General features: G+C 33.2%; 1 long non-coding RNA gene, 2 other non-coding genes and 2 pseudogenes across 4 annotated transcripts; 4 read left to right on the plus strand and 1 right to left on the minus strand.

Moving 5' to 3' along the window:
- On the plus strand, window positions 1–181 carry LOC113786433 (U2 spliceosomal RNA; annotated as a pseudogene).
- Window positions 182–1,112: 931 nt separating this feature from the next.
- LOC113786422 (U2 spliceosomal RNA) lies at window positions 1,113–1,308 on the plus strand. The gene has a single exon (XR_003472706.1). It is a non-coding gene; the product is annotated as a U2 spliceosomal RNA (small nuclear RNA).
- Window positions 1,309–2,078: 770 nt separating this feature from the next.
- On the minus strand, window positions 2,079–2,974 carry LOC113786383 (uncharacterized). 2 transcript variants are annotated; one of them, XR_003472670.2, is made up of 2 exons: window positions 2,834–2,974; window positions 2,079–2,328 (listed from the first exon to the last, which is right to left on the minus strand). It is a non-coding gene; the product is annotated as an uncharacterized lncRNA (long non-coding RNA). The 2 variants fall into 2 exon arrangements; XR_012162760.1 differs by having other exon boundaries at window positions 2,079–2,337.
- A 375-nt stretch (window positions 2,975–3,349) lies between these two features.
- On the plus strand, window positions 3,350–7,020 carry LOC101509276 (acid phosphatase 1-like; annotated as a pseudogene).
- LOC113786400 (U2 spliceosomal RNA) lies at window positions 5,077–5,272 on the plus strand. The gene has a single exon (XR_003472683.1). It is a non-coding gene; the product is annotated as a U2 spliceosomal RNA (small nuclear RNA).
- Window positions 7,021–7,532: the final 512 nt, after the last annotated feature.

Below are 7,532 nucleotides of genomic sequence, written 5' to 3' on the forward strand. Positions count from 1 at the left end.
TTTTGGCTAAGATCAAGTGTAGTATCTGTTCTTATCAGTTTAATATCTGATATGTGGTCCATTGGACCACACGATATTAAATTAATTTGTTGAGGGTAAGAGGCCACTACATTAGCTTGCTATTGGGCCTCTTGAGCGTCGTCTATGTGTTGCACTACAACATGGGCTTGGCGCACCCCATCAAGAATAGTTTCAATTTTTATTCGAGCAGTGTTTTCTTAGTGTTGAATATTTTCGTTATTGATATTATAAAGTATTGAAGTGTGAAAGCTTCGATTCACTGCTTCCATGAATTGTGCCAATGTGAAATTGTTCTAAGTTCACTGGGAACTGATTTTTCTGGTGTGAAATTGTGCTATTTCCCATCTTGTCCACTTACTAATTATTTTTTAATGTTTTTATCTCTCTCAAGATATACAAGTGATTTTAATGAGAAGTCTTGATTCGGTTTTTGTAGTTTTGTTTTAATCATATATGAAATTTCATATTACAAATCTTTATTTTGTCTTCATTTTGTTACTTGTTTAGCTTAATTGCTCTAAGTATATTCTAGAAAAGTATTTTGCTCATGTATTTCATCCAACAACTCTTCGATCATTGGAATGGAGAATTTGTCCAACACAATAACCTTGTTCAATGTTGAAAGTCTTATAATCCATATAAAACTTTTAACTCCCATCATTTTTCTTTACCAATATCATTGAGCTTAAGTAATGACTATTGTTGGGTTTTATTGTACCCTAACTCAACATTTCAACCACATGTTTTTCTATCTCATTTTTTGAAGGTGAGTGTACTTATAGGACCTTACACTCTTACATTCGTTGGATTGTACCCTCTTTGATATGAATCATGTGGCAACCTCCCTTGAAGTTTCTTGAGTGCATTTTATGTGGCCATCACCGTAAATTTGTTAAATGTGGTTAGATGCATTAGTAATTCACTATCCAATGTTTGAAGAGAGATTTGTTAGAGACTTGGATGATTGTTGCATTAGAGTTGAGAAAGAAAGAAATATTATACCACTAATGATTATGTCCCACATTGGCTAGAAGACATATCAAGTACCAAGGTCTTGGCTATAAAATAAGAGTTCATTCTCTAAACAAAACATACCTTTCTCGGCCTTTTGGCTAAGATCAAGTGTAGTATCTGTTCTTATCAGTTTAATATCTGATATGTGGGCCAATGGTTCACATGATATTAAATTTATTTCTTGAGGGGAAGAGTCCACCACAATAGCTTGCTATTAGGTCTCTTGAGTGTCGCTTTTGTGTTGCACTACTGCATTGGCTTGGCGCACCCCACCAATTAAGTTAAAATTAGTTTGCATTATATGTTTTTAATAATTGATTATTTTTTGAATATGTATCTATAACAATCTTGCTTTGTAGTTTTGGACTTGGGACTCTTGAGGTGTTCTAGAAACCACGACATTGCTGTTTGTTTAACATTCTAAAAATAAAATAAAATATTTATTTTTCATATTAAAAAAAATAATTGCGACCCACGATTTCTATTTATTTAATATAGTTTGGTAATTTTTTGTAATTAACTTGGTGAATATAGTTTATACATGTAAAGCCATAAGCTATTTATCTAGAAAAGCGTAACAATATCATAAACTAGTCAACAATCTATTACAAAGTATACTTATCTTCTAATTCACTTTCTTTGTAGTCTATTATTAACTATTTATTCCATATCTAATCTTAGTTATAATTATATGTCTAAGTCATTAAGTGTGAGTAATATAATGACGTAAACCCTAGACTCACAAGGACTTCATAATGACTACAAAAGGTTTCTCTAATGCTAAAAACTTATTAGTTTAGTAAGATTTCACATAATTAGGTTTGTATGCAGCGACCTACTTGCTCTCACTTATATGTCCTCATATTTTGAAAAAGAATTTATCTAACTAGGATGATTCATATGATTCTCATCTAAACATACATCTATTTATACGTGTAAATATGTTTTGTTTGTACACATGTGTCATAACTTCTTCAATCACACAAGTCATACGAGTGAACATTCAACAAAGAACATGTATATACTATTTACTGCAATCATAATAATCAATCCTATCAAGTGGCAATGTATATAATATAAATCATGAATGTAATTACATTAATAGTACACGAAAAAAGAATAGAAATAGAAGTATACATCAAATGAGGTCAAAAACATCAATTATGACAGCCCCTCTTGCACCAAGGGCCCCTTGGAAGCATCCTAGATAGCGTTAGGCGCCTAGAGCCAGTGCGCTAGGCGCTAGATATGTGACTCGCAAGACGTCATGCGTCTTTGTACAGTGCTAGGCATCTGCTATAACTTGACAACACACATACTTTTGTGAGTTTGACAGAAAAATATATTTCGAATATTTCAAAACACTACTTTTCATCATTTTAAAAGGGAAAACAAACAAGGCTAACATTACCTTATATTTATACCAAATTTACAACTTCAATTTAACATGCGTACTTCACAAAATTAGTTCAAAATTGATTAATTTCATTCTATATGTCATTTTACTAACTCAAGGGTATGCATCATCAAGACGTAAAGAAAACAAGAAAAAACATCCAATCTAAGTGACATCAAGTGGTACAAATCACAACGGGAGTAATTTTCTTTAACTTAACATAACGATTTCAACAAGAACCCTATACATTACTTGCATGCATGACATATTTTGAAGAAATCATTCAAAACTCTTAAAAGCACAATAATTCACTCTCATTTCAATCTCTAATCCCCAAATCTACCGCCTACAAAAATTTACTACCCCACTTACGCATGCAAGAGAAAGGGGAAGGGAGCCCACCTTTGAGATTATTTTCAGAAAAATGGAGATGAAGAAGATGGTGATTTTGTGCCTTTTCTTCCTTAGCCTCTAACAAGAAGTATTTTACTCCTAATCTTTCTCATCTTCCCTTTAATTTAGACAAGCTTTTTCCTTTCTTCTTCTCCTTTCCCTCATATGTGCCCATTTTCTTTCCTTCTATGCTTCTTTTCTTTGTTTTTGTGAAAAAGCGTTTTTGTTTTCTTTTCTCCCTAAAGTGTAAGAGAGTAAGTGTCTTTTGTGTGTGTAAGTGGAGGACAGGGGCTTTTCACAAATTATTATTTTATACTCGTGTAAAAACATTAATTGAATACTATGAATTATTTAAGGTAAAGAGGGGTGTTACAAAATTGAAGGAGAATTTTGTGAAAGTGTTCGATGTGGGGACTAATACCAGGAGCTGCAAAATTGCTTTAGTTTGTAGTAGCTATAAATAATGAATGTTTAATCGATGGTGTATTGAATATTATATTTTGGCTTTTGAAGATAAGAATTTAGTTTCGATTTTGTGGTGGAGATATCTCCGGGAGAAAATATATTGTTAATAATGGTGGAATTAACTGTTTATTATTTTTACAACAAGATATTCTTGATGATTTTGAAGAATCATGATTTTATAAATGAGAGTATGTTAAAATTCAATTGTGATTAGTTAGTCCCACGTCGACTAAAAATGAAATAAATATGAAATGTATAAGAGAAATGACTTTTATATCTATTATCTTGTGATAAGGTTTTGGATGGAGATGGACAAATTTTGAAATGTCTTTTTATGTGGTTGGTTTTGAGTTTATTGTTTATGTTCATTTTTTAAAACAATATTAGATCTGTGACTATGAGTTCTTTTGACTACTATTATCTTTTTTCTTATAAACTTGGATATCTTTGTGAATTGTGTGACACCCCCTTTGAACTCATCAATGCCTTTCTACGTTAAAGGAGTTAGGAAGGTGTTTGTTTATCAGATATTTCTTGCCATGCTTTCTTTGGTGAAGAAGTTAAGGAAGTGATTGATCATATGCATCCACTAAATGCCCCAAGTTTAGATGGACTTCCTAGTTCCTACCCCTTTTCACCAAAAATTATGGCATATTGTGAGTAAGGAGATCGTCTCTCCTGTGTTGAGAATCTTAAATGAGGCCAAACCTCTAAAAGAACATTAACAAGTACTTAATTGTTCTTATCTCCAAATGCAAAAAGTCAACATCTCTTAAACAGTTTAAACTCATTAAAATAAGAGGTCTTTTGATTAAGTATGAAATGTTTTGGAAACGTTTTTATTACTACGTAAAAATTTGTTATGTTAGGCCTAAAACAATTATTTTGGTGGCTTTACTCATGGATCGGCTATGCTTAAAAATGCAAAATCAAGAGGGATATATTAGGATTTCGAGGCTTTAGTGACTTCAATAAGTCATCATTGGGAAAAGAATGTTGGAAGATCTTTTTCCTAGAGGTGATTTTATGAAGTCCAAAGTGAGATATCAACCTAATTATGCTTGGCCTTGGAGGAGTTTAATGTATGCCAAGAATTTGATTTAACTCGGTGCAAGATGGGTGATAGGTGATGTAAAACACGTTAATATTTGTGGCAACAATTGGGGGCCTAAGAAAGAAACACAGTTTCAAAGTCTCCAGGTCCTTGTTCCACATACTTAGGTCAGTGAGCTTATTGATGCAGATACAAAGCAATGGAATCAAGATTTAATATCTCTGAAACTTCCTGCAGATTCAATTTGGTGAGCTAGCTTATCACCTTTTCAAAGAAGCTGAAGTAGTTGGAGAAGCATAACATAATATAATGTTATAATCCCAACAAGTAAAACCCTTGATTTCCAGTGATTTTACATTGCCAAAATCTTGTGGTAATAAATTAGCAAGTGGAACATCATAGTACAAGGGAAGTGATACTGAGCAGAAGATATAGACAAGAATTCTAACTTCTGAATACATATCCTTCTTGATTCCCTTTTTATGCATATTCATTCATCAAAACGTGTAGCAATTTTCTGGTTAAAAAAAACGTGAAGCAATTTTTTTTGGAGAGCTTCTCCTCATCTCAATTGTAATGTCTCTCATACATTTCTTATGTTGTGGGGACATGGCATTCTCCTTACTGTTTGGTTTCAGTTTCACACTTTCTACATTAGTCCCACCTCGGAGAGTCAGAGAAACAACAAGTAACCTGTCAGATATAAAAGCAGTTGCCAGCAATAATATTAGGCATACCTTTCTCGGCCTTTTGGCTAAGATCAAGTGTAGTATCTGTTCTTATCAGTTTAATATCTGATATGTGGGCCAATGGTCCACACGATATTAAATTTATTTTTTGAGGGGGAGAGTCGATTACAATAGCTTGCTATTGGGTCTCTTGAGTGTCGCCCATGTGTTGCACTACAACATGGGCTTGGCGCACCCCACCAATCATAGTTCAACTTTTGTTTCAAATTTTATTCATATTTTCTTTATTGATGTTAGATTTGTCTAGTGGTGATTCTTTATAGCAAACAGAGAAGGATCGATGTGAGAAAGCTTCAAATCAGTGTGTATGAGTTGTGCCACTGGGAACTGTAATAACGATTTTTCTGGTGGGAAATTATATTAATGAATTAGTAGCATATTCACCCTAGAATTAGTAATAATAATGATGACGGATAATTAAAATGGAAATAATAAAACATTTTCAGCATTAAATTTTAAAAATTTATTAATAAAGTTCAAGCTGTTGAATCATTGTTCTAAAAGTAGGTAGAAATTCGTGTACCATAAATAAGCCAAAATTCACAAAAAAAAGCATTGTGATTGTGCAGATCACAAGTTTGTGTCATCTCTGATCTGGATCTCATATTCTAACAGAAATAATTAACAAATTTAGAACATATGAATACGTAATAATACAACAGATAAATTCTTCGGTGATCTGTAACTGGATAATGCAAGCATGTTATTTTTGCCATCTTATTATATATGCTAGTTTGTGGCTTTTAAAGGCATCTTATAAGCATGTTTTTCCTCGTAATAGAACTTTCTATTTAATTTGAAGGTTTTGTCAACCATTACATGAAAACATGGTGGTGCACATGAACGTTTGTAGCACATTGTTCCCTCACATCCATGTGAGGTAACCTGGTCTATGTCCTGGATCTACTGCAAAAATAAAAAGGATTATTTGGGTCTATTTATTTCCCCTTACTCTCCATACTATTTTTCCTCTTTTTTTTTGTTCAAGAAAGAATATGGGGAGAGCACTTGTTTGGTGCTTGGTTTTCCTATGTTTTTTGATTCATTTAACAGTTGCAGACTGGAAAATGTTAAATCAGAAGACACTGAAGAATGCTTAGTTTATCTTAGTATCAGATGCAATCTGAAGAATGATGGACGAGATGCTTGGATTTTTTACATTGATGATACTCTTCTTTCTATAGTTCCTTTCTACAAGAATAATCAGTATGGATAATTCAGAATCCATCTCAGTTTACAAATCATTTTATGTTGATTGTATACTGTTTATTTGACGTAGAATTCTGACTGATGGGCCTTTTTATACTGACAATAGGGGAAACAAAATTAACGTGACAACCTTGGAGGAATGGATGAGCAAGGGTAAAGCACCTGCTCTTGACTATTCATTGAAACTCTTCAATGACATTAAATCAAGAGGAATTCAGATCATTTTGATTTCTGGGAGGAGGGAGCATCTCAGATCAGCCACAATTGATAACCTTGTCAATGTTGGTTATCATGGGTGGACAAGTCTTAATTTGAGGTTAGTTCAACACAACTCTTCCTCTATATCTCTAACTAACTCTTATCTTTCTTTTGCTCCTCATAACCAAACTAAATCCCCCTTCCTTTCATTGCAGAGATCCTGCTAATGAGTTAGTGCCAGTGGCACAATACAAGTCTGAAGTGAGAAAACATTTAACTAGTAATGGTTATCGCATTTGGGGAAGTTTAGTTGACCAATTCAGCAGCATTGAGGGGAATCCAAGTGGTATAAGAGAATTCAAACTTCGAAAGCCAATGTTACTATGTTGCCTAATTTATCATCTACTTTAACAACGTTCCTTCTTTCCCATTATAAAATTCTAAAAGTTGCACTGGTGTTTAAAGAATGAATTCTCCATTTTCCTGGGAAATAAATACTGTATAAATCTCTTAATTGCAAATTGGTTTTCTTCTTCAATCACCAAGCTTAGGTTTTGGTATCTCCCGAATACCAAAGAACTCCCAAGACAGTGCTTCTGCTAGGCATCCATCCAAGCCGGTGTCTTCTAGCTTGCTAGTTGCTACATTGGCTTTTCATTCTAGGTTCTAAATCCACCTTTTTATTAGGGCGTACAATGAATTATCTACTTCATTGGGTCTTAGTTGTTAAGAATCTAAACCAGTGAGAGCAGACTCAAATCCTCCTGGGTAAGTTCAATTAAGTCAAGTATTCGTGCACCCTTTTTTTATTACTCAACTGATTTACATGGGATGTATATCACCATGATTCATCAACAAAATGTATTCATCTATATAACACAATTTATAAACTGTAAACCGACACTCTAAAAAGTAAGACACTACAACTCATAACTTTTTGGATGTAATGCAAGTAATAGTTTATGCCTAAATTATGGAATTTACCATTACTGAGATTTGCCCTCTAAAACTTATTATAAGGACAGGTATGTAT

The sequence above is a fragment of the Cicer arietinum genome, chromosome 4, assembly GCF_000331145.2.
Source record: "Cicer arietinum cultivar CDC Frontier isolate Library 1 chromosome 4, Cicar.CDCFrontier_v2.0, whole genome shotgun sequence".
In the NCBI taxonomy this organism is placed as follows: domain Eukaryota; kingdom Viridiplantae; phylum Streptophyta; class Magnoliopsida; order Fabales; family Fabaceae; genus Cicer; species Cicer arietinum.